At 51.6% G+C, this 18,613-nt stretch overlaps 46 non-coding genes across 46 annotated transcripts; all 46 read right to left on the bottom strand.

The window, feature by feature from the left end:
- Positions 1-281: 281 nt before the first annotated feature.
- On the bottom strand, positions 282-472 carry LOC134313457 (U2 spliceosomal RNA). The gene has a single exon (XR_010012336.1). It is a non-coding gene; the product is annotated as a U2 spliceosomal RNA (small nuclear RNA).
- A 117-nt stretch (positions 473-589) lies between these two features.
- LOC134312996 (U5 spliceosomal RNA) lies at positions 590-704 on the bottom strand. Its single transcript, XR_010011904.1, has one exon. It is a non-coding gene; the product is annotated as a U5 spliceosomal RNA (small nuclear RNA).
- A 379-nt stretch (positions 705-1,083) lies between these two features.
- LOC134313431 (U2 spliceosomal RNA) lies at positions 1,084-1,274 on the bottom strand. Its single transcript, XR_010012312.1, has one exon. It is a non-coding gene; the product is annotated as a U2 spliceosomal RNA (small nuclear RNA).
- Positions 1,275-1,391: 117 nt separating this feature from the next.
- Positions 1,392-1,506, bottom strand: LOC134312824 (U5 spliceosomal RNA). The gene has a single exon (XR_010011741.1). It is a non-coding gene; the product is annotated as a U5 spliceosomal RNA (small nuclear RNA).
- Positions 1,507-1,885: 379 nt separating this feature from the next.
- On the bottom strand, positions 1,886-2,076 carry LOC134313430 (U2 spliceosomal RNA). The gene has a single exon (XR_010012311.1). It is a non-coding gene; the product is annotated as a U2 spliceosomal RNA (small nuclear RNA).
- A 117-nt stretch (positions 2,077-2,193) lies between these two features.
- LOC134312823 (U5 spliceosomal RNA) lies at positions 2,194-2,308 on the bottom strand. Its single transcript, XR_010011740.1, has one exon. It is a non-coding gene; the product is annotated as a U5 spliceosomal RNA (small nuclear RNA).
- Positions 2,309-2,687: 379 nt separating this feature from the next.
- Positions 2,688-2,878, bottom strand: LOC134313426 (U2 spliceosomal RNA). Its single transcript, XR_010012307.1, has one exon. It is a non-coding gene; the product is annotated as a U2 spliceosomal RNA (small nuclear RNA).
- Positions 2,879-2,995: 117 nt separating this feature from the next.
- LOC134312822 (U5 spliceosomal RNA) lies at positions 2,996-3,110 on the bottom strand. The gene has a single exon (XR_010011739.1). It is a non-coding gene; the product is annotated as a U5 spliceosomal RNA (small nuclear RNA).
- A 375-nt stretch (positions 3,111-3,485) lies between these two features.
- Positions 3,486-3,676, bottom strand: LOC134313288 (U2 spliceosomal RNA). The gene has a single exon (XR_010012174.1). It is a non-coding gene; the product is annotated as a U2 spliceosomal RNA (small nuclear RNA).
- Positions 3,677-3,793: 117 nt separating this feature from the next.
- On the bottom strand, positions 3,794-3,908 carry LOC134312821 (U5 spliceosomal RNA). Its single transcript, XR_010011738.1, has one exon. It is a non-coding gene; the product is annotated as a U5 spliceosomal RNA (small nuclear RNA).
- A 375-nt stretch (positions 3,909-4,283) lies between these two features.
- LOC134313287 (U2 spliceosomal RNA) lies at positions 4,284-4,474 on the bottom strand. The gene has a single exon (XR_010012173.1). It is a non-coding gene; the product is annotated as a U2 spliceosomal RNA (small nuclear RNA).
- Positions 4,475-4,591: 117 nt separating this feature from the next.
- On the bottom strand, positions 4,592-4,706 carry LOC134312819 (U5 spliceosomal RNA). The gene has a single exon (XR_010011736.1). It is a non-coding gene; the product is annotated as a U5 spliceosomal RNA (small nuclear RNA).
- Positions 4,707-5,085: 379 nt separating this feature from the next.
- LOC134313425 (U2 spliceosomal RNA) lies at positions 5,086-5,276 on the bottom strand. The gene has a single exon (XR_010012306.1). It is a non-coding gene; the product is annotated as a U2 spliceosomal RNA (small nuclear RNA).
- Positions 5,277-5,393: 117 nt separating this feature from the next.
- Positions 5,394-5,508, bottom strand: LOC134312818 (U5 spliceosomal RNA). The gene has a single exon (XR_010011735.1). It is a non-coding gene; the product is annotated as a U5 spliceosomal RNA (small nuclear RNA).
- Positions 5,509-5,883: 375 nt separating this feature from the next.
- Positions 5,884-6,074, bottom strand: LOC134313286 (U2 spliceosomal RNA). The gene has a single exon (XR_010012172.1). It is a non-coding gene; the product is annotated as a U2 spliceosomal RNA (small nuclear RNA).
- A 117-nt stretch (positions 6,075-6,191) lies between these two features.
- Positions 6,192-6,306, bottom strand: LOC134312817 (U5 spliceosomal RNA). Its single transcript, XR_010011734.1, has one exon. It is a non-coding gene; the product is annotated as a U5 spliceosomal RNA (small nuclear RNA).
- Positions 6,307-6,681: 375 nt separating this feature from the next.
- On the bottom strand, positions 6,682-6,872 carry LOC134313285 (U2 spliceosomal RNA). The gene has a single exon (XR_010012171.1). It is a non-coding gene; the product is annotated as a U2 spliceosomal RNA (small nuclear RNA).
- Positions 6,873-6,989: 117 nt separating this feature from the next.
- LOC134312816 (U5 spliceosomal RNA) lies at positions 6,990-7,104 on the bottom strand. Its single transcript, XR_010011733.1, has one exon. It is a non-coding gene; the product is annotated as a U5 spliceosomal RNA (small nuclear RNA).
- Positions 7,105-7,479: 375 nt separating this feature from the next.
- LOC134313284 (U2 spliceosomal RNA) lies at positions 7,480-7,670 on the bottom strand. The gene has a single exon (XR_010012170.1). It is a non-coding gene; the product is annotated as a U2 spliceosomal RNA (small nuclear RNA).
- A 117-nt stretch (positions 7,671-7,787) lies between these two features.
- On the bottom strand, positions 7,788-7,902 carry LOC134312815 (U5 spliceosomal RNA). The gene has a single exon (XR_010011732.1). It is a non-coding gene; the product is annotated as a U5 spliceosomal RNA (small nuclear RNA).
- Positions 7,903-8,281: 379 nt separating this feature from the next.
- LOC134313449 (U2 spliceosomal RNA) lies at positions 8,282-8,472 on the bottom strand. The gene has a single exon (XR_010012329.1). It is a non-coding gene; the product is annotated as a U2 spliceosomal RNA (small nuclear RNA).
- A 117-nt stretch (positions 8,473-8,589) lies between these two features.
- On the bottom strand, positions 8,590-8,704 carry LOC134312814 (U5 spliceosomal RNA). Its single transcript, XR_010011731.1, has one exon. It is a non-coding gene; the product is annotated as a U5 spliceosomal RNA (small nuclear RNA).
- Positions 8,705-9,083: 379 nt separating this feature from the next.
- Positions 9,084-9,274, bottom strand: LOC134313424 (U2 spliceosomal RNA). Its single transcript, XR_010012305.1, has one exon. It is a non-coding gene; the product is annotated as a U2 spliceosomal RNA (small nuclear RNA).
- Positions 9,275-9,391: 117 nt separating this feature from the next.
- LOC134312813 (U5 spliceosomal RNA) lies at positions 9,392-9,506 on the bottom strand. The gene has a single exon (XR_010011730.1). It is a non-coding gene; the product is annotated as a U5 spliceosomal RNA (small nuclear RNA).
- Positions 9,507-9,881: 375 nt separating this feature from the next.
- LOC134313283 (U2 spliceosomal RNA) lies at positions 9,882-10,072 on the bottom strand. Its single transcript, XR_010012169.1, has one exon. It is a non-coding gene; the product is annotated as a U2 spliceosomal RNA (small nuclear RNA).
- Positions 10,073-10,189: 117 nt separating this feature from the next.
- Positions 10,190-10,304, bottom strand: LOC134312812 (U5 spliceosomal RNA). Its single transcript, XR_010011729.1, has one exon. It is a non-coding gene; the product is annotated as a U5 spliceosomal RNA (small nuclear RNA).
- A 375-nt stretch (positions 10,305-10,679) lies between these two features.
- Positions 10,680-10,870, bottom strand: LOC134313281 (U2 spliceosomal RNA). The gene has a single exon (XR_010012167.1). It is a non-coding gene; the product is annotated as a U2 spliceosomal RNA (small nuclear RNA).
- A 117-nt stretch (positions 10,871-10,987) lies between these two features.
- LOC134312811 (U5 spliceosomal RNA) lies at positions 10,988-11,102 on the bottom strand. Its single transcript, XR_010011728.1, has one exon. It is a non-coding gene; the product is annotated as a U5 spliceosomal RNA (small nuclear RNA).
- Positions 11,103-11,481: 379 nt separating this feature from the next.
- LOC134313429 (U2 spliceosomal RNA) lies at positions 11,482-11,672 on the bottom strand. The gene has a single exon (XR_010012310.1). It is a non-coding gene; the product is annotated as a U2 spliceosomal RNA (small nuclear RNA).
- A 117-nt stretch (positions 11,673-11,789) lies between these two features.
- LOC134312810 (U5 spliceosomal RNA) lies at positions 11,790-11,904 on the bottom strand. The gene has a single exon (XR_010011727.1). It is a non-coding gene; the product is annotated as a U5 spliceosomal RNA (small nuclear RNA).
- A 379-nt stretch (positions 11,905-12,283) lies between these two features.
- Positions 12,284-12,474, bottom strand: LOC134313423 (U2 spliceosomal RNA). The gene has a single exon (XR_010012304.1). It is a non-coding gene; the product is annotated as a U2 spliceosomal RNA (small nuclear RNA).
- Positions 12,475-12,591: 117 nt separating this feature from the next.
- Positions 12,592-12,706, bottom strand: LOC134312808 (U5 spliceosomal RNA). Its single transcript, XR_010011725.1, has one exon. It is a non-coding gene; the product is annotated as a U5 spliceosomal RNA (small nuclear RNA).
- Positions 12,707-13,082: 376 nt separating this feature from the next.
- On the bottom strand, positions 13,083-13,273 carry LOC134313280 (U2 spliceosomal RNA). Its single transcript, XR_010012166.1, has one exon. It is a non-coding gene; the product is annotated as a U2 spliceosomal RNA (small nuclear RNA).
- A 117-nt stretch (positions 13,274-13,390) lies between these two features.
- LOC134312807 (U5 spliceosomal RNA) lies at positions 13,391-13,505 on the bottom strand. The gene has a single exon (XR_010011724.1). It is a non-coding gene; the product is annotated as a U5 spliceosomal RNA (small nuclear RNA).
- A 379-nt stretch (positions 13,506-13,884) lies between these two features.
- On the bottom strand, positions 13,885-14,075 carry LOC134313448 (U2 spliceosomal RNA). Its single transcript, XR_010012328.1, has one exon. It is a non-coding gene; the product is annotated as a U2 spliceosomal RNA (small nuclear RNA).
- Positions 14,076-14,192: 117 nt separating this feature from the next.
- LOC134312806 (U5 spliceosomal RNA) lies at positions 14,193-14,307 on the bottom strand. The gene has a single exon (XR_010011723.1). It is a non-coding gene; the product is annotated as a U5 spliceosomal RNA (small nuclear RNA).
- Positions 14,308-14,686: 379 nt separating this feature from the next.
- LOC134313422 (U2 spliceosomal RNA) lies at positions 14,687-14,877 on the bottom strand. The gene has a single exon (XR_010012303.1). It is a non-coding gene; the product is annotated as a U2 spliceosomal RNA (small nuclear RNA).
- Positions 14,878-14,994: 117 nt separating this feature from the next.
- On the bottom strand, positions 14,995-15,109 carry LOC134312805 (U5 spliceosomal RNA). The gene has a single exon (XR_010011722.1). It is a non-coding gene; the product is annotated as a U5 spliceosomal RNA (small nuclear RNA).
- Positions 15,110-15,484: 375 nt separating this feature from the next.
- LOC134313382 (U2 spliceosomal RNA) lies at positions 15,485-15,675 on the bottom strand. Its single transcript, XR_010012264.1, has one exon. It is a non-coding gene; the product is annotated as a U2 spliceosomal RNA (small nuclear RNA).
- Positions 15,676-15,792: 117 nt separating this feature from the next.
- On the bottom strand, positions 15,793-15,907 carry LOC134312804 (U5 spliceosomal RNA). Its single transcript, XR_010011721.1, has one exon. It is a non-coding gene; the product is annotated as a U5 spliceosomal RNA (small nuclear RNA).
- Positions 15,908-16,286: 379 nt separating this feature from the next.
- LOC134313447 (U2 spliceosomal RNA) lies at positions 16,287-16,477 on the bottom strand. Its single transcript, XR_010012327.1, has one exon. It is a non-coding gene; the product is annotated as a U2 spliceosomal RNA (small nuclear RNA).
- Positions 16,478-16,594: 117 nt separating this feature from the next.
- LOC134312803 (U5 spliceosomal RNA) lies at positions 16,595-16,709 on the bottom strand. Its single transcript, XR_010011720.1, has one exon. It is a non-coding gene; the product is annotated as a U5 spliceosomal RNA (small nuclear RNA).
- A 379-nt stretch (positions 16,710-17,088) lies between these two features.
- Positions 17,089-17,279, bottom strand: LOC134313420 (U2 spliceosomal RNA). Its single transcript, XR_010012301.1, has one exon. It is a non-coding gene; the product is annotated as a U2 spliceosomal RNA (small nuclear RNA).
- A 117-nt stretch (positions 17,280-17,396) lies between these two features.
- On the bottom strand, positions 17,397-17,511 carry LOC134312802 (U5 spliceosomal RNA). Its single transcript, XR_010011719.1, has one exon. It is a non-coding gene; the product is annotated as a U5 spliceosomal RNA (small nuclear RNA).
- A 375-nt stretch (positions 17,512-17,886) lies between these two features.
- On the bottom strand, positions 17,887-18,077 carry LOC134313381 (U2 spliceosomal RNA). The gene has a single exon (XR_010012263.1). It is a non-coding gene; the product is annotated as a U2 spliceosomal RNA (small nuclear RNA).
- A 117-nt stretch (positions 18,078-18,194) lies between these two features.
- Positions 18,195-18,309, bottom strand: LOC134312801 (U5 spliceosomal RNA). The gene has a single exon (XR_010011718.1). It is a non-coding gene; the product is annotated as a U5 spliceosomal RNA (small nuclear RNA).
- Between the last annotated feature and the right edge of the window lie 304 nt (positions 18,310-18,613).

The following is an 18,613-nucleotide window of genomic DNA, read 5'->3' as shown; positions in this document are numbered from 1 at the left end:
TGGGTCGTCGGGTGGGTGACGAGGCAGCACAGCCTTTGCCTGGAGAAACACAGGGTGGGGGAAAATTAAGTTTTTCGCCTTTTCTTTTTTTTTTTTTTTTTAAGTAAAATGGAGGGAAAATGAAAAAGCGGGAAAAGCGGGACTCCCTAGCGCAAAAGGACCGAGGAAACCCCGGGCCTAGGCTAGGCAAAGGTCTAAGGCGCCGTACCCCTAATCCCAACAGCTTTCCAGCAGGGGCCAGTCACCAGCATTCGTCAATTACTCTTTCGTTTGACCGTTTATGAGGGTGCACCGTGCCAGGAGGCAATGCAATACCTGGTCGATGCGTGGAGTGGACGGAGCAAGCCCCTCTTCCGACTCCCAGGCCTAAAAATCCATTTAATATATGGTGCTCGGGTAGAGGACGTATCAGATATTAAACTGATAAGAACAGATACTACACTTGATCTTAGCCAAAAGGCCGAGAAGCGATAACCTGAAATAGGCGCCGGGCCACGGGCCCTACCTTTTGAGGATCCGGACTAGTGGACGGCGCTGACCGGCCGCCTTCACGCCCACACACCTTCTGTCATTCCACCAGCAAAAGAGCAGCTTTGCAAAGACAAAGCCTTCAAAAAATAAGTTGAACTTGTCAACGTTCCTCTCCACGGAAATCTTTAGTAAAAGGCGACGGATTTGTACGTGAATGAAGAGAAACTCCAGCCCTGCTCGCCGGTCGCCCAGGCCTCCGTAGGCCACCGGCCGCTCAAGGAAGAGGGCTCGAGGTAGAGCGACGAAAACCTGCAGCAAAAGCGCCCTTGGGTCGTCGGGTGGGTGACGAGGCAGCACAGCCTTTGCCTGGAGAAACACAGGGTGGGGGAAAATTAAGTCTTTCGCCTTTTTTTTTTTTTTTTTTTTTTTTTTAAGTAAAATGGAGGGAAAATGAAAAAGCGGGAAAAGCGGGACTCCCTAGCGCAAAAGGACCGAGGAAACCCCGGGCCTAGGCTAGGCAAAGGTCTAAGGCGCCGTACCCCTAATCCCAACAGCTTTCCAGCAGGGGCCAGTCACCAGCATTCGTCAATTACTCTTTCGTTTGACCGTTTATGAGGGTGCACCGTGACAGGAGGCAATGCAATACCTGGTCGATGCGTGGAGTGGACGGAGCAAGCCCCTCTTCCGACTCCCAGGCCTAAAAATCCATTTAATATATGGTCCTCGGGTAGAGGACATATCAGATATTAAACTGATAAGAACAGATACTACACTTGATCTTAGCCAAAAGGCCGAGAAGCGATAACCTGAAATAGGCGCCGGGCCACTGGCCCTACCTTTTGAGGATCCGGACTAGTGGACGGCGCTGACCGGCCGCCTTCACGCCCACACACCTTCTGTCATTCCACCAGCAAAAGAGCAGCTTTGCAAAGACAAAGCCTTCAAAAAATAAGTTGAACTTGTCAACGTTCCTCTCCACGGAAATCTTTAGTAAAAGGCGAAAGATTTGTACGTGAATGAAGAGAAACTCCAGCCCTGCTCGCCGGTCGCCCAGGCCTCCGTAGGCCACCGGCCGCTCAAGGAAGAGGGCTCGAGGTAGAGCGACGAAAACCTGCAGCAAAAGCGCCCTTGGGTCGTCGGGTGGGTGACGAGGCAGCACAGCCTTTGCCTGGAGAAACACAGGGTGGGGGAAAATTAAGTCTTTCGCCTTTTTTTTTTTTTTTTTTTTTTTTTTAAGTAAAATGGAGGGAAAATGAAAAAGCGGGAAAAGCGGGACTCCCTAGCGCAAAAGGACCGAGGAAACCCCGGGCCTAGGCTAGGCAAAGGTCTAAGGCGCCGTACCCCTAATCCCAACAGCTTTCCAGCAGGGGCCAGTCACCAGCATTCGTCAATTACTCTTTCGTTTGACCGTTTATGAGGGTGCACCGTGACAGGAGGCAATGCAATACCTGGTCGATGCGTGGAGTGGACGGAGCAAGCCCCTCTTCCGACTCCCAGGCCTAAAAATCCATTTAATATATGGTCCTCGGGTAGAGGACATATCAGATATTAAACTGATAAGAACAGATACTACACTTGATCTTAGCCAAAAGGCCGAGAAGCGATAACCTGAAATAGGCGCCGGGCCACTGGCCCTACCTTTTGAGGATCCGGACTAGTGGACGGCGCTGACCGGCCGCCTTCACGCCCACACACCTTCTGTCATTCCACCAGCAAAAGAGCAGCTTTGCAAAGACAAAGCCTTCAAAAAATAAGTTGAACTTGTCAACGTTCCTCTCCACGGAAATCTTTAGTAAAAGGCGAAAGATTTGTACGTGAATGAAGAGAAACTCCAGCCCTGCTCGCCGGTCGCCCAGGCCTCCGTAGGCCACCGGCCGCTCAAGGAAGAGGGCTCGAGGTAGAGCGACGAAAACCTGCAGCAAAAGCGCCCTTGGGTCGTCGGGTGGGTGACGAGGCAGCACAGCCTTTGCCTGGAGAAACACAGGGTGGGGGAAAATTAAGTCTTTCGCCTTTTTTTTTTTTTTTTTTTTTTTTTTAAGTAAAATGGAGGGAAAATGAAAAAGCGGGAAAAGCGGGACTCCCTAGCGCAAAAGGACCGAGGAAACCCCGGGCCTAGGCTAGGCAAAGGTCTAAGGCGCCGTACCCCTAATCCCAACAGCTTTCCAGCAGGGGCCAGTCACCAGCATTCGTCAATTACTCTTTCGTTTGACCGTTTATGAGGGTGCACCGTGCCAGGAGGCAATGCAATACCTGGTCGATGCGTGGAGTGGACTGAGCAAGCCCCTCTTCCGACTCCCAGGCCTAAAAATCCATTTAATATATGGTCCTCGGGTAGAGGACGTATCAGATATTAAACTGATAAGAACAGATACTACACTTGATCTTAGCCAAAAGGCCGAGAAGCGATAACCTGAAATAGGCGCCGGGCCACGGGCCCTACCTTTTGAGGGTCCGGACTAGTGGACGGCGCTGACCGGCCGCCTTCACGCCCACACACCTTCTGTCATTCCACCAGCAAAAGAGCAGCTTTGCAAAGACAAAGCCTTCAAAAAATAAGTTGAACTTGTCAACGTTCCTCTCCACGGAAATCTTTAGTAAAAGGCGAAAGATTTGTACGTGAATGAAGAGAAACTCCAGCCCTGCTCGCCTGTCGCCCAGGCCTCCGTAGGCCACCGGCCGCTCAAGGAAGAGGGCTCGAGGTAGAGCGACGAAAACCTGCAGCAAAAGCGCCCTTGGGTCGTCGGGTGGGTGACGAGGCAGCACAGCCTTTGCCTGGAGAAACACAGGGTGGGGGAAAATTAAGTTTTTCGCCTTTTCTTTTTTTTTTTTTTTTTAAGTAAAATGGAGGGAAAATGAAAAAGCGGGAAAAGCGGGACTCCCTAGCGCAAAAGGACCGAGGAAACCCCGGGCCTAGGCTAGGCAAAGGTCTAAGGCGCCGTACCCCTAATCCCAACAGCTTTCCAGCAGGGGCCAGTCACCAGCATTCGTCAATTACTCTTTCGTTTGACCGTTTATGAGGGTGCACCGTGCCAGGAGGCAATGCAATACCTGGTCGATGCGTGGAGTGGACGGAGCAAGCCCCTCTTCCGACTCCCAGGCCTAAAAATCCATTTAATATATGGTCCTCGGGTAGAGGACGTATCAGATATTAAACTGATAAGAACAGATACTACACTTGATCTTAGCCAAAAGGCCGAGAAGCGATAACCTGAAATAGGCGCCGGGCCACGGGCCCTACCTTTTGAGGATCCGGACTAGTGGACGGCGCTGACCGGCCGCCTTCACGCCCACACACCTTCTGTCATTCCACCAGCAAAAGAGCAGCTTTGCAAAGACAAAGCCTTCAAAAAATAAGTTGAACTTGTCAACGTTCCTCTCCACGGAAATCTTTAGTAAAAGGCGAAAGATTTGTACGTGAATGAAGAGAAACTCCAGCCCTGCTCGCCTGTCGCCCAGGCCTCCGTAGGCCACCGGCCGCTCAAGGAAGAGGGCTCGAGGTAGAGCGACGAAAACCTGCAGCAAAAGCGCCCTTGGGTCGTCGGGTGGGTGACGAGGCAGCACAGCCTTTGCCTGGAGAAACACAGGGTGGGGGAAAATTAAGTTTTTCGCCTTTTCTTTTTTTTTTTTTTTTTAAGTAAAATGGAGGGAAAATGAAAAAGCGGGAAAAGCGGGACTCCCTAGCGCAAAAGGACCGAGGAAACCCCGGGCCTAGGCTAGGCAAAGGTCTAAGGCGCCGTACCCCTAATCCCAACAGCTTTCCAGCAGGGGCCAGTCACCAGCATTCGTCAATTACTCTTTCGTTTGACCGTTTATGAGGGTGCACCGTGCCAGGAGGCAATGCAATACCTGGTCGATGCGTGGAGTGGACGGAGCAAGCCCCTCTTCCGACTCCCAGGCCTAAAAATCCATTTAATATATGGTCCTCGGGTAGAGGACGTATCAGATATTAAACTGATAAGAACAGATACTACACTTGATCTTAGCCAAAAGGCCGAGAAGCGATAACCTGAAATAGGCGCCGGGCCACGGGCCCTACCTTTTGAGGATCCGGACTAGTGGACGGCGCTGACCGGCCGCCTTCACGCCCACACACCTTCTGTCATTCCACCAGCAAAAGAGCAGCTTTGCAAAGACAAAGCCTTCAAAAAATAAGTTGAACTTGTCAACGTTCCTCTCCACGGAAATCTTTAGTAAAAGGCGAAAGATTTGTACGTGAATGAAGAGAAACTCCAGCCCTGCTCGCCGGTCGCCCAGGCCTCCGTAGGCCACCGGCCGCTCAAGGAAGAGGGCTCGAGGTAGAGCGACGAAAACCTGCAGCAAAAGCGCCCTTGGGTCGTCGGGTGGGTGACGAGGCAGCACAGCCTTTGCCTGGAGAAACACAGGGTGGGGGAAAATTAAGTCTTTCGCCTTTTTTTTTTTTTTTTTTTTTTTTTTAAGTAAAATGGAGGGAAAATGAAAAAGCGGGAAAAGCGGGACTCCCTAGCGCAAAAGGACCGAGGAAACCCCGGGCCTAGGCTAGGCAAAGGTCTAAGGCGCCGTACCCCTAATCCCAACAGCTTTCCAGCAGGGGCCAGTCACCAGCATTCGTCAATTACTCTTTCGTTTGACCGTTTATGAGGGTGCACCGTGCCAGGAGGCAATGCAATACCTGGTCGATGCGTGGAGTGGACTGAGCAAGCCCCTCTTCCGACTCCCAGGCCTAAAAATCCATTTAATATATGGTCCTCGGGTAGAGGACGTATCAGATATTAAACTGATAAGAACAGATACTACACTTGATCTTAGCCAAAAGGCCGAGAAGCGATAACCTGAAATAGGCGCCGGGCCACGGGCCCTACCTTTTGAGGGTCCGGACTAGTGGACGGCGCTGACCGGCCGCCTTCACGCCCACACACCTTCTGTCATTCCACCAGCAAAAGAGCAGCTTTGCAAAGACAAAGCCTTCAAAAAATAAGTTGAACTTGTCAACGTTCCTCTCCACGGAAATCTTTAGTAAAAGGCGAAAGATTTGTACGTGAATGAAGAGAAACTCCAGCCCTGCTCGCCTGTCGCCCAGGCCTCCGTAGGCCACCGGCCGCTCAAGGAAGAGGGCTCGAGGTAGAGCGACGAAAACCTGCAGCAAAAGCGCCCTTGGGTCGTCGGGTGGGTGACGAGGCAGCACAGCCTTTGCCTGGAGAAACACAGGGTGGGGGAAAATTAAGTTTTTCGCCTTTTCTTTTTTTTTTTTTTTTTAAGTAAAATGGAGGGAAAATGAAAAAGCGGGAAAAGCGGGACTCCCTAGCGCAAAAGGACCGAGGAAACCCCGGGCCTAGGCTAGGCAAAGGTCTAAGGCGCCGTACCCCTAATCCCAACAGCTTTCCAGCAGGGGCCAGTCACCAGCATTCGTCAATTACTCTTTCGTTTGACCGTTTATGAGGGTGCACCGTGCCAGGAGGCAATGCAATACCTGGTCGATGCGTGGAGTGGACGGAGCAAGCCCCTCTTCCGACTCCCAGGCCTAAAAATCCATTTAATATATGGTCCTCGGGTAGAGGACGTATCAGATATTAAACTGATAAGAACAGATACTACACTTGATCTTAGCCAAAAGGCCGAGAAGCGATAACCTGAAATAGGCGCCGGGCCACGGGCCCTACCTTTTGAGGATCCGGACTAGTGGACGGCGCTGACCGGCCGCCTTCACGCCCACACACCTTCTGTCATTCCACCAGCAAAAGAGCAGCTTTGCAAAGACAAAGCCTTCAAAAAATAAGTTGAACTTGTCAACGTTCCTCTCCACGGAAATCTTTAGTAAAAGGCGAAAGATTTGTACGTGAATGAAGAGAAACTCCAGCCCTGCTCGCCTGTCGCCCAGGCCTCCGTAGGCCACCGGCCGCTCAAGGAAGAGGGCTCGAGGTAGAGCGACGAAAACCTGCAGCAAAAGCGCCCTTGGGTCGTCGGGTGGGTGACGAGGCAGCACAGCCTTTGCCTGGAGAAACACAGGGTGGGGGAAAATTAAGTTTTTCGCCTTTTCTTTTTTTTTTTTTTTTTAAGTAAAATGGAGGGAAAATGAAAAAGCGGGAAAAGCGGGACTCCCTAGCGCAAAAGGACCGAGGAAACCCCGGGCCTAGGCTAGGCAAAGGTCTAAGGCGCCGTACCCCTAATCCCAACAGCTTTCCAGCAGGGGCCAGTCACCAGCATTCGTCAATTACTCTTTCGTTTGACCGTTTATGAGGGTGCACCGTGCCAGGAGGCAATGCAATACCTGGTCGATGCGTGGAGTGGACGGAGCAAGCCCCTCTTCCGACTCCCAGGCCTAAAAATCCATTTAATATATGGTCCTCGGGTAGAGGACGTATCAGATATTAAACTGATAAGAACAGATACTACACTTGATCTTAGCCAAAAGGCCGAGAAGCGATAACCTGAAATAGGCGCCGGGCCACGGGCCCTACCTTTTGAGGATCCGGACTAGTGGACGGCGCTGACCGGCCGCCTTCACGCCCACACACCTTCTGTCATTCCACCAGCAAAAGAGCAGCTTTGCAAAGACAAAGCCTTCAAAAAATAAGTTGAACTTGTCAACGTTCCTCTCCACGGAAATCTTTAGTAAAAGGCGAAAGATTTGTACGTGAATGAAGAGAAACTCCAGCCCTGCTCGCCTGTCGCCCAGGCCTCCGTAGGCCACCGGCCGCTCAAGGAAGAGGGCTCGAGGTAGAGCGACGAAAACCTGCAGCAAAAGCGCCCTTGGGTCGTCGGGTGGGTGACGAGGCAGCACAGCCTTTGCCTGGAGAAACACAGGGTGGGGGAAAATTAAGTTTTTCGCCTTTTCTTTTTTTTTTTTTTTTTAAGTAAAATGGAGGGAAAATGAAAAAGCGGGAAAAGCGGGACTCCCTAGCGCAAAAGGACCGAGGAAACCCCGGGCCTAGGCTAGGCAAAGGTCTAAGGCGCCGTACCCCTAATCCCAACAGCTTTCCAGCAGGGGCCAGTCACCAGCATTCGTCAATTACTCTTTCGTTTGACCGTTTATGAGGGTGCACCGTGCCAGGAGGCAATGCAATACCTGGTCGATGCGTGGAGTGGACGGAGCAAGCCCCTCTTCCGACTCCCAGGCCTAAAAATCCATTTAATATATGGTCCTCGGGTAGAGGACGTATCAGATATTAAACTGATAAGAACAGATACTACACTTGATCTTAGCCAAAAGGCCGAGAAGCGATAACCTGAAATAGGCGCCGGGCCACGGGCCCTACCTTTTGAGGATCCGGACTAGTGGACGGCGCTGACCGGCCGCCTTCACGCCCACACACCTTCTGTCATTCCACCAGCAAAAGAGCAGCTTTGCAAAGACAAAGCCTTCAAAAAATAAGTTGAACTTGTCAACGTTCCTCTCCACGGAAATCTTTAGTAAAAGGCGAAAGATTTGTACGTGAATGAAGAGAAACTCCAGCCCTGCTCGCCGGTCGCCCAGGCCTCCGTAGGCCACCGGCCGCTCAAGGAAGAGGGCTCGAGGTAGAGCGACGAAAACCTGCAGCAAAAGCGCCCTTGGGTCGTCGGGTGGGTGACGAGGCAGCACAGCCTTTGCCTGGAGAAACACAGGGTGGGGGAAAATTAAGTCTTTCGCCTTTTTTTTTTTTTTTTTTTTTTTTTTAAGTAAAATGGAGGGAAAATGAAAAAGCGGGAAAAGCGGGACTCCCTAGCGCAAAAGGACCGAGGAAACCCCGGGCCTAGGCTAGGCAAAGGTCTAAGGCGCCGTACCCCTAATCCCAACAGCTTTCCAGCAGGGGCCAGTCACCAGCATTCGTCAATTACTCTTTCGTTTGACCGTTTATGAGGGTGCACCGTGACAGGAGGCAATGCAATACCTGGTCGATGCGTGGAGTGGACGGAGCAAGCCCCTCTTCCGACTCCCAGGCCTAAAAATCCATTTAATATATGGTCCTCGGGTAGAGGACGTATCAGATATTAAACTGATAAGAACAGATACTACACTTGATCTTAGCCAAAAGGCCGAGAAGCGATAACCTGAAATAGGCGCCGGGCCACTGGCCCTACCTTTTGAGGATCCGGACTAGTGGACGGCGCTTACCGGCCGCCTTCACGCCCACACACCTTCTGTCATTCCACCAGCAAAAGAGCAGCTTTGCAAAGACAAAGCCTTCAAAAAATAAGTTGAACTTGTCAACGTTCCTCTCCACGGAAATCTTTAGTAAAAGGCGAAAGATTTGTACGTGAATGAAGAGAAACTCCAGCCCTGCTCGCCGGTCGCCCAGGCCTCCGTAGGCCACCGGCCGCTCAAGGAAGAGGGCTCGAGGTAGAGCGACGAAAACCTGCAGCAAAAGCGCCCTTGGGTCGTCGGGTGGGTGACGAGGCAGCACAGCCTTTGCCTGGAGAAACACAGGGTGGGGGAAAATTAAGTCTTTCGCCTTTTTTTTTTTTTTTTTTTTTTTTTTAAGTAAAATGGAGGGAAAATGAAAAAGCGGGAAAAGCGGGACTCCCTAGCGCAAAAGGACCGAGGAAACCCCGGGCCTAGGCTAGGCAAAGGTCTAAGGCGCCGTACCCCTAATCCCAACAGCTTTCCAGCAGGGGCCAGTCACCAGCATTCGTCAATTACTCTTTCGTTTGACCGTTTATGAGGGTGCACCGTGCCAGGAGGCAATGCAATACCTGGTCGATGCGTGGAGTGGACTGAGCAAGCCCCTCTTCCGACTCCCAGGCCTAAAAATCCATTTAATATATGGTCCTCGGGTAGAGGACGTATCAGATATTAAACTGATAAGAACAGATACTACACTTGATCTTAGCCAAAAGGCCGAGAAGCGATAACCTGAAATAGGCGCCGGGCCACGGGCCCTACCTTTTGAGGGTCCGGACTAGTGGACGGCGCTGACCGGCCGCCTTCACGCCCACACACCTTCTGTCATTCCACCAGCAAAAGAGCAGCTTTGCAAAGACAAAGCCTTCAAAAAATAAGTTGAACTTGTCAACGTTCCTCTCCACGGAAATCTTTAGTAAAAGGCGAAAGATTTGTACGTGAATGAAGAGAAACTCCAGCCCTGCTCGCCTGTCGCCCAGGCCTCCGTAGGCCACCGGCCGCTCAAGGAAGAGGGCTCGAGGTAGAGCGACGAAAACCTGCAGCAAAAGCGCCCTTGGGTCGTCGGGTGGGTGACGAGGCAGCACAGCCTTTGCCTGGAGAAACACAGGGTGGGGGAAAATTAAGTTTTTCGCCTTTTCTTTTTTTTTTTTTTTTTAAGTAAAATGGAGGGAAAATGAAAAAGCGGGAAAAGCGGGACTCCCTAGCGCAAAAGGACCGAGGAAACCCCGGGCCTAGGCTAGGCAAAGGTCTAAGGCGCCGTACCCCTAATCCCAACAGCTTTCCAGCAGGGGCCAGTCACCAGCATTCGTCAATTACTCTTTCGTTTGACCGTTTATGAGGGTGCACCGTGCCAGGAGGCAATGCAATACCTGGTCGATGCGTGGAGTGGACGGAGCAAGCCCCTCTTCCGACTCCCAGGCCTAAAAATCCATTTAATATATGGTCCTCGGGTAGAGGACGTATCAGATATTAAACTGATAAGAACAGATACTACACTTGATCTTAGCCAAAAGGCCGAGAAGCGATAACCTGAAATAGGCGCCGGGCCACGGGCCCTACCTTTTGAGGATCCGGACTAGTGGACGGCGCTGACCGGCCGCCTTCACGCCCACACACCTTCTGTCATTCCACCAGCAAAAGAGCAGCTTTGCAAAGACAAAGCCTTCAAAAAATAAGTTGAACTTGTCAACGTTCCTCTCCACGGAAATCTTTAGTAAAAGGCGAAAGATTTGTACGTGAATGAAGAGAAACTCCAGCCCTGCTCGCCTGTCGCCCAGGCCTCCGTAGGCCACCGGCCGCTCAAGGAAGAGGGCTCGAGGTAGAGCGACGAAAACCTGCAGCAAAAGCGCCCTTGGGTCGTCGGGTGGGTGACGAGGCAGCACAGCCTTTGCCTGGAGAAACACAGGGTGGGGGAAAATTAAGTTTTTCGCCTTTTCTTTTTTTTTTTTTTTTTAAGTAAAATGGAGGGAAAATGAAAAAGCGGGAAAAGCGGGACTCCCTAGCGCAAAAGGACCGAGGAAACCCCGGGCCTAGGCTAGGCAAAGGTCTAAGGCGCCGTACCCCTAATCCCAACAGCTTTCCAGCAGGGGCCAGTCACCAGCATTCGTCAATTACTCTTTCGTTTGACCGTTTATGAGGGTGCACCGTGCCAGGAGGCAATGCAATACCTGGTCGATGCGTGGAGTGGACGGAGCAAGCCCCTCTTCCGACTCCCAGGCCTAAAAATCCATTTAATATATGGTCCTCGGGTAGAGGACGTATCAGATATTAAACTGATAAGAACAGATACTACACTTGATCTTAGCCAAAAGGCCGAGAAGCGATAACCTGAAATAGGCGCCGGGCCACGGGCCCTACCTTTTGAGGATCCGGACTAGTGGACGGCGCTGACCGGCCGCCTTCACGCCCACACACCTTCTGTCATTCCACCAGCAAAAGAGCAGCTTTGCAAAGACAAAGCCTTCAAAAAATAAGTTGAACTTGTCAACGTTCCTCTCCACGGAAATCTTTAGTAAAAGGCGAAAGATTTGTACGTGAATGAAGAGAAACTCCAGCCCTGCTCGCCGGTCGCCCAGGCCTCCGTAGGCCACCGGCCGCTCAAGGAAGAGGGCTCGAGGTAGAGCGACGAAAACCTGCAGCAAAAGCGCCCTTGGGTCGTCGGGTGGGTGACGAGGCAGCACAGCCTTTGCCTGGAGAAACACAGGGTGGGGGAAAATTAAGTCTTTCGCCTTTTTTTTTTTTTTTTTTTTTTTTTTAAGTAAAATGGAGGGAAAATGAAAAAGCGGGAAAAGCGGGACTCCCTAGCGCAAAAGGACCGAGGAAACCCCGGGCCTAGGCTAGGCAAAGGTCTAAGGCGCCGTACCCCTAATCCCAACAGCTTTCCAGCAGGGGCCAGTCACCAGCATTCGTCAATTACTCTTTCGTTTGACCGTTTATGAGGGTGCACCGTGACAGGAGGCAATGCAATACCTGGTCGATGCGTGGAGTGGACGGAGCAAGCCCCTCTTCCGACTCCCAGGCCTAAAAATCCATTTAATATATGGTCCTCGGGTAGAGGACATATCAGATATTAAACTGATAAGAACAGATACTACACTTGATCTTAGCCAAAAGGCCGAGAAGCGATAACCTGAAATAGGCGCCGGGCCACTGGCCCTACCTTTTGAGGATCCGGACTAGTGGACGGCGCTGACCGGCCGCCTTCACGCCCACACACCTTCTGTCATTCCACCAGCAAAAGAGCAGCTTTGCAAAGACAAAGCCTTCAAAAAATAAGTTGAACTTGTCAACGTTCCTCTCCACGGAAATCTTTAGTAAAAGGCGAAAGATTTGTACGTGAATGAAGAGAAACTCCAGCCCTGCTCGCCGGTCGCCCAGGCCTCCGTAGGCCACCGGCCGCTCAAGGAAGAGGGCTCGAGGTAGAGCGACGAAAACCTGCAGCAAAAGCGCCCTTGGGTCGTCGGGTGGGTGACGAGGCAGCACAGCCTTTGCCTGGAGAAACACAGGGTGGGGGAAAATTAAGTCTTTCGCCTTTTTTTTTTTTTTTTTTTTTTTTTTAAGTAAAATGGAGGGAAAATGAAAAAGCGGGAAAAGCGGGACTCCCTAGCGCAAAAGGACCGAGGAAACCCCGGGCCTAGGCTAGGCAAAGGTCTAAGGCGCCGTACCCCTAATCCCAACAGCTTTCCAGCAGGGGCCAGTCACCAGCATTCGTCAATTACTCTTTCGTTTGACCGTTTATGAGGGTGCACCGTGCCAGGAGGCAATGCAATACCTGGTCGATGCGTGGAGTGGACTGAGCAAGCCCCTCTTCCGACTCCCAGGCCTAAAAATCCATTTAATATATGGTCCTCGGGTAGAGGACGTATCAGATATTAAACTGATAAGAACAGATACTACACTTGATCTTAGCCAAAAGGCCGAGAAGCGATAACCTGAAATAGGCGCCGGGCCACGGGCCCTACCTTTTGAGGGTCCGGACTAGTGGACGGCGCTGACCGGCCGCCTTCACGCCCACACACCTTCTGTCATTCCACCAGCAAAAGAGCAGCTTTGCAAAGACAAAGCCTTCAAAAAATAAGTTGAACTTGTCAACGTTCCTCTCCACGGAAATCTTTAGTAAAAGGCGAAAGATTTGTACGTGAATGAAGAGAAACTCCAGCCCTGCTCGCCTGTCGCCCAGGCCTCCGTAGGCCACCGGCCGCTCAAGGAAGAGGGCTCGAGGTAGAGCGACGAAAACCTGCAGCAAAAGCGCCCTTGGGTCGTCGGGTGGGTGACGAGGCAGCACAGCCTTTGCCTGGAGAAACACAGGGTGGGGGAAAATTAAGTTTTTCGCCTTTTCTTTTTTTTTTTTTTTTTTAAGTAAAATGGAGGGAAAATGAAAAAGCGGGAAAAGCGGGACTCCCTAGCGCAAAAGGACCGAGGAAACCCCGGGCCTAGGCTAGGCAAAGGTCTAAGGCGCCGTACCCCTAATCCCAACAGCTTTCCAGCAGGGGCCAGTCACCAGCATTCGTCAATTACTCTTTCGTTTGACCGTTTATGAGGGTGCACCGTGCCAGGAGGCAATGCAATACCTGGTCGATGCGTGGAGTGGACGGAGCAAGCCCCTCTTCCGACTCCCAGGCCTAAAAATCCATTTAATATATGGTCCTCGGGTAGAGGACGTATCAGATATTAAACTGATAAGAACAGATACTACACTTGATCTTAGCCAAAAGGCCGAGAAGCGATAACCTGAAATAGGCGCCGGGCCACGGGCCCTACCTTTTGAGGATCCGGACTAGTGGACGGCGCTGACCGGCCGCCTTCACGCCCACACACCTTCTGTCATTCCACCAGCAAAAGAGCAGCTTTGCAAAGACAAAGCCTTCAAAAAATAAGTTGAACTTGTCAACGTTCCTCTCCACGGAAATCTTTAGTAAAAGGCGAAAGATTTGTACGTGAATGAAGAGAAACTCCAGCCCTGCTCGCCGGTCGCCCAGGCCTCCGTAGGCCACCGGCCGCTCAAGGAAGAGGGCTCGAGGTAGAGCGACGAAAACCTGCAGCAAAAGCGCCCTTGGGTCGTCGGGTGGGTGACGAGGCAGCACAGCCTTTGCCTGGAGAAACACAGGGTGGGGGAAAATTAAGTCTTTCGCCTTTTTTTTTTTTTTTTTTTTTTTTTTAAGTAAAATGGAGGGAAAATGAAAAAGCGGGAAAAGCGGGACTCCCTAGCGCAAAAGGACCGAGGAAACCCCGGGCCTAGGCTAGGCAAAGGTCTAAGGCGCCGTACCCCTAATCCCAACAGCTTTCCAGCAGGGGCCAGTCACCAGCATTCGTCAATTACTCTTTCGTTTGACCGTTTATGAGGGTGCACCGTGACAGGAGGCAATGCAATACCTGGTCGATGCGTGGAGTGGACGGAGCAAGCCCCTCTTCCGACTCCCAGGCCTAAAAATCCATTTAATATATGGTCCTCGGGTAGAGGACGTATCAGATATTAAACTGATAAGAACAGATACTACACTTGATCTTAGCCAAAAGGCCGAGAAGCGATAACCTGAAATAGGCGCCGGGCCACTGGCCCTACCTTTTGAGGATCCGGACTAGTGGACGGCGCTGACCGGCCGCCTTCACGCCCACACACCTTCTGTCATTCCACCAGCAAAAGAGCAGCTTTGCAAAGACAAAGCCTTCAAAAAATAAGTTGAACTTGTCAACGTTCCTCTCCACGGAAATCTTTAGTAAAAGGCGAAAGATTTGTACGTGAATGAAGAGAAACTCCAGCCCTGCTCGCCGGTCGCCCAGGCCTCCGTAGGCCACCGGCCGCTCAAGGAAGAGGGCTCGAGGTAGAGCGACGAAAACCTGCAGCAAAAGCGCCCTTGGGTCGTCGGGTGGGTGACGAGGCAGCACAGCCTTTGCCTGGAGAAACACAGGGTGGGGGAAAATTAAGTCTTTCGCCTTTTTTTTTTTTTTTTTTTTTTTTTTAAGTAAAATGGAGGGAAAATGAAAAAGCGGGAAAAGCGGGACTCCCTAGCGCAAAAGGACCGAGGAAACCCCGGGCCTAGGCTAGGCAAAGGTCTAAGGCGCCGTACCCCTAATCCCAACAGCTTTCCAGCAGGGGCCAGTCACCAGCATTCGTCAATTACTCTTTCGTTTGACCGTTTATGAGGGTGCACCGTGCCAGGAGGCAATGCAATACCTGGTCGATGCGTGGAGTGGACTGAGCAAGCCCCTCTTCCGACTCCCAGGCCTAAAAATCCATTTAATATATGGTCCTCGGGTAGAGGACGTATCAGATATTAAACTGATAAGAACAGATACTACACTTGATCTTAGCCAAAAGGCCGAGAAGCGATAACCTGAAATAGGCGCCGGGCCACGGGCCCTACCTTTTGAGGGTCCGGACTAGTGGACGGCGCTGACCGGCCGCCTTCACGCCCACACACCTTCTGTCATTCCACCAGCAAAAGAGCAGCTTTGCAAAGACAAAGCCTTCAAAAAATAAGTTGAACTTGTCAACGTTCCTCTCCACGGAAATCTTTAGTAAAAGGCGAAAGATTTGTACGTGAATGAAGAGAAACTCCAGCCCTGCTCGCCTGTCGCCCAGGCCTCCGTAGGCCACCGGCCGCTCAAGGAAGAGGGCTCGAGGTAGAGCGACGAAAACCTGCAGCAAAAGCGCCCTTGGGTCGTCGGGTGGGTGACGAGGCAGCACAGCCTTTGCCTGGAGAAACACAGGGTGGGGGAAAATTAAGTTTTTCGCCTTTTCTTTTTTTTTTTTTTTTTAAGTAAAATGGAGGGAAAATGAAAAAGCGGGAAAAGCGGGACTCCCTAGCGCAAAAGGACCGAGGAAACCCCGGGCCTAGGCTAGGCAAAGGTCTAAGGCGCCGTACCCCTAATCCCAACAGCTTTCCAGCAGGGGCCAGTCACCAGCATTCGTCAATTACTCTTTCGTTTGACCGTTTATGAGGGTGCACCGTGCCAGGAGGCAATGCAATACCTGGTCGATGCGTGGAGTGGACGGAGCAAGCCCCTCTTCTGACTCCCAGGCCTAAAAATCCATTTAATATATGGTCCTCGGGTAGAGGACGTATCAGATATTAAACTGATAAGAACAGATACTACACTTGATCTTAGCCAAAAGGCCGAGAAGCGATAACCTGAAATAGGCGCCGGGCCACGGGCCCTACCTTTTGAGGATCCGGACTAGTGGACGGCGCTGACCGGCCGCCTTCACGCCCACACACCTTCTGTCATTCCACCAGCAAAAGAGCAGCTTTGCAAAGACAAAGCCTTCAAAAAATAAGTTGAACTTGTCAACGTTCCTCTCCACGGAAATCTTTAGTAAAAGGCGAAAGATTTGTACGTGAATGAAGAGAAACTCCAGCCCTGCTCGCCGGTCGCCCAGGCCTCCGTAGGCCACCGGCCGCTCAAGGAAGAGGGCTCGAGGTAGAGCGACGAAAACCTGCAGCAAAAGCGCCCTTGGGTCGTCGGGTGGGTGACGAGGCAGCACAGCCTTTGCCTGGAGAAACACAGGGTGGGGGAAAATTAAGTCTTTCGCCTTTTTTTTTTTTTTTTTTTTTTTTTTAAGTAAAATGGAGGGAAAATGAAAAAGCGGGAAAAGCGGGACTCCCTAGCGCAAAAGGACCGAGGAAACCCCGGGCCTAGGCTAGGCAAAGGTCTAAGGCGCCGTACCCCTAATCCCAACAGCTTTCCAGCAGGGGCCAGTCACCAGCATTCGTCAATTACTCTTTCGTTTGACCGTTTATGAGGGTGCACCGTGACAGGAGGCAATGCAATACCTGGTCGATGCGTGGAGTGGACGGAGCAAGCCCCTCTTCCGACTCCCAGGCCTAAAAATCCATTTAATATATGGTCCTCGGGTAGAGGACGTATCAGATATTAAACTGATAAGAACAGATACTACACTTGATCTTAGCCAAAAGGCCGAGAAGCGATAACCTGAAATAGGCGCCGGGCCACTGGCCCTACCTTTTGAGGATCCGGACTAGTGGACGGCGCTGACCGGCCGCCTTCACGCCCACACACCTTCTGTCATTCCACCAGCAAAAGAGCAGCTTTGCAAAGACAAAGCCTTCAAAAAATAAGTTGAACTTGTCAACGTTCCTCTCCACGGAAATCTTTAGTAAAAGGCGAAAGATTTGTACGTGAATGAAGAGAAACTCCAGCCCTGCTCGCCGGTCGCCCAGGCCTCCGTAGGCCACCGGCCGCTCAAGGAAGAGGGCTCGAGGTAGAGCGACGAAAACCTGCAGCAAAAGCGCCCTTGGGTCGTCGGGTGGGTGACGAGGCAGCACAGCCTTTGCCTGGAGAAACACAGGGTGGGGGAAAATTAAGTCTTTCGCCTTTTTTTTTTTTTTTTTTTTTTTTTTAAGTAAAATGGAGGGAAAATGAAAAAGCGGGAAAAGCGGGACTCCCTAGCGCAAAAGGACCGAGGAAACCCCGGGCCTAGGCTAGGCAAAGGTCTAAGGCGCCGTACCCCTAATCCCAACAGCTTTCCAGCAGGGGCCAGTCACCAGCATTCGTCAATTACTCTTTCGTTTGACCGTTTATGAGGGTGCACCGTGCCAGGAGGCAATGCAATACCTGGTCGATGCGTGGAGTGGACTGAGCAAGCCCCTCTTCCGACTCCCAGGCCTAAAAATCCATTTAATATATGGTCCTCGGGTAGAGGACGTATCAGATATTAAACTGATAAGAACAGATACTACACTTGATCTTAGCCAAAAGGCCGAGAAGCGATAACCTGAAATAGGCGCCGGGCCACGGGCCCTACCTTTTGAGGGTCCGGACTAGTGGACGGCGCTGACCGGCCGCCTTCACGCCCACACACCTTCTGTCATTCCACCAGCAAAAGAGCAGCTTTGCAAAGACAAAGCCTTCAAAAAATAAGTTGAACTTGTCAACGTTCCTCTCCACGGAAATCTTTAGTAAAAGGCGAAAGATTTGTACGTGAATGAAGAGAAACTCCAGCCCTGCTCGCCTGTCGCCCAGGCCTCCGTAGGCCACCGGCCGCTCAAGGAAGAGGGCTCGAGGTAGAGCGACGAAAACCTGCAGCAAAAGCGCCCTTGGGTCGTCGGGTGGGTGACGAGGCAGCACAGCCTTTGCCTGGAGAAACACAGGGTGGGGGAAAATTAAGTTTTTCGCCTTTTCTTTTTTTTTTTTTTTTTAAGTAAAATGGAGGGAAAATGAAAAAGCGGGAAAAGCGGGACTCCCTAGCGCAAAAGGACCGAGGAAACCCCGGGCCTAGGCTAGGCAAAGGTCTAAGGCGCCGTACCCCTAATCCCAACAGCTTTCCAGCAGGGGCCAGTCACCAGCATTCGTCAATTACTCTTTCGTTTGACCGTTTATGAGGGTGCACCGTGCCAGGAGGCAATGCAATACCTGGTCGATGCGTGGAGTGGACGGAGCAAGCCCCTCTTCTGACTCCCAGGCCTAAAAATCCATTTAATATATGGTCCTCGGGTAGAGGACGTATCAGATATTAAACTGATAAGAACAGATACTACACTTGATCTTAGCCAAAAGGCCGAGAAGCGATAACCTGAAATAGGCGCCGGGCCACGGGCCCTACCTTTTGAGGATCCGGACTAGTGGACGGCGCTGACCGGCCGCCTTCACGCCCACACACCTTCTGTCATTCCACCAGCAAAAGAGCAGCTTTGCAAAGACAAAGCCTTCAAAAAATAAGTTGAACTTGTCAACGTTCCTCTCCACGGAAATCTTTAGTAAAAGGCGAAAGATTTGTACGTGAATGAAGAGAAACTCCAGCCCTGCTCGCCGGTCGCCCAGGCCTCCGTAGGCCACCGGCCGCTCAAGGAAGAGGGCTCGAGGTAGAGCGACGAAAACCTGCAGCAAAAGCGCCCTTGGGTCGTCGGGTGGGTGACGAGGCAGCACAGCCTTTGCCTGGAGAAACACAGGGTGGGGGAAAATTAAGTCTTTCGCCTTTTTTTTTTTTTTTTTTTTTTTTTTAAGTAAAATGGAGGGAAAATGAAAAAGCGGGAAAAGCGGGACTCCCTAGCGCAAAAGGACCGAGGAAACCCCGGGCCTAGGCTAGGCAAAGGTCTAAGGCGCCGT

The sequence above is a fragment of the Trichomycterus rosablanca genome, chromosome 4, assembly GCF_030014385.1.
Source record: "Trichomycterus rosablanca isolate fTriRos1 chromosome 4, fTriRos1.hap1, whole genome shotgun sequence".
NCBI classification, from domain to species: Eukaryota; Metazoa; Chordata; class Actinopteri; order Siluriformes; family Trichomycteridae; genus Trichomycterus; species Trichomycterus rosablanca.
This window is presented reverse-complemented; position numbering and strand designations above follow the sequence as displayed.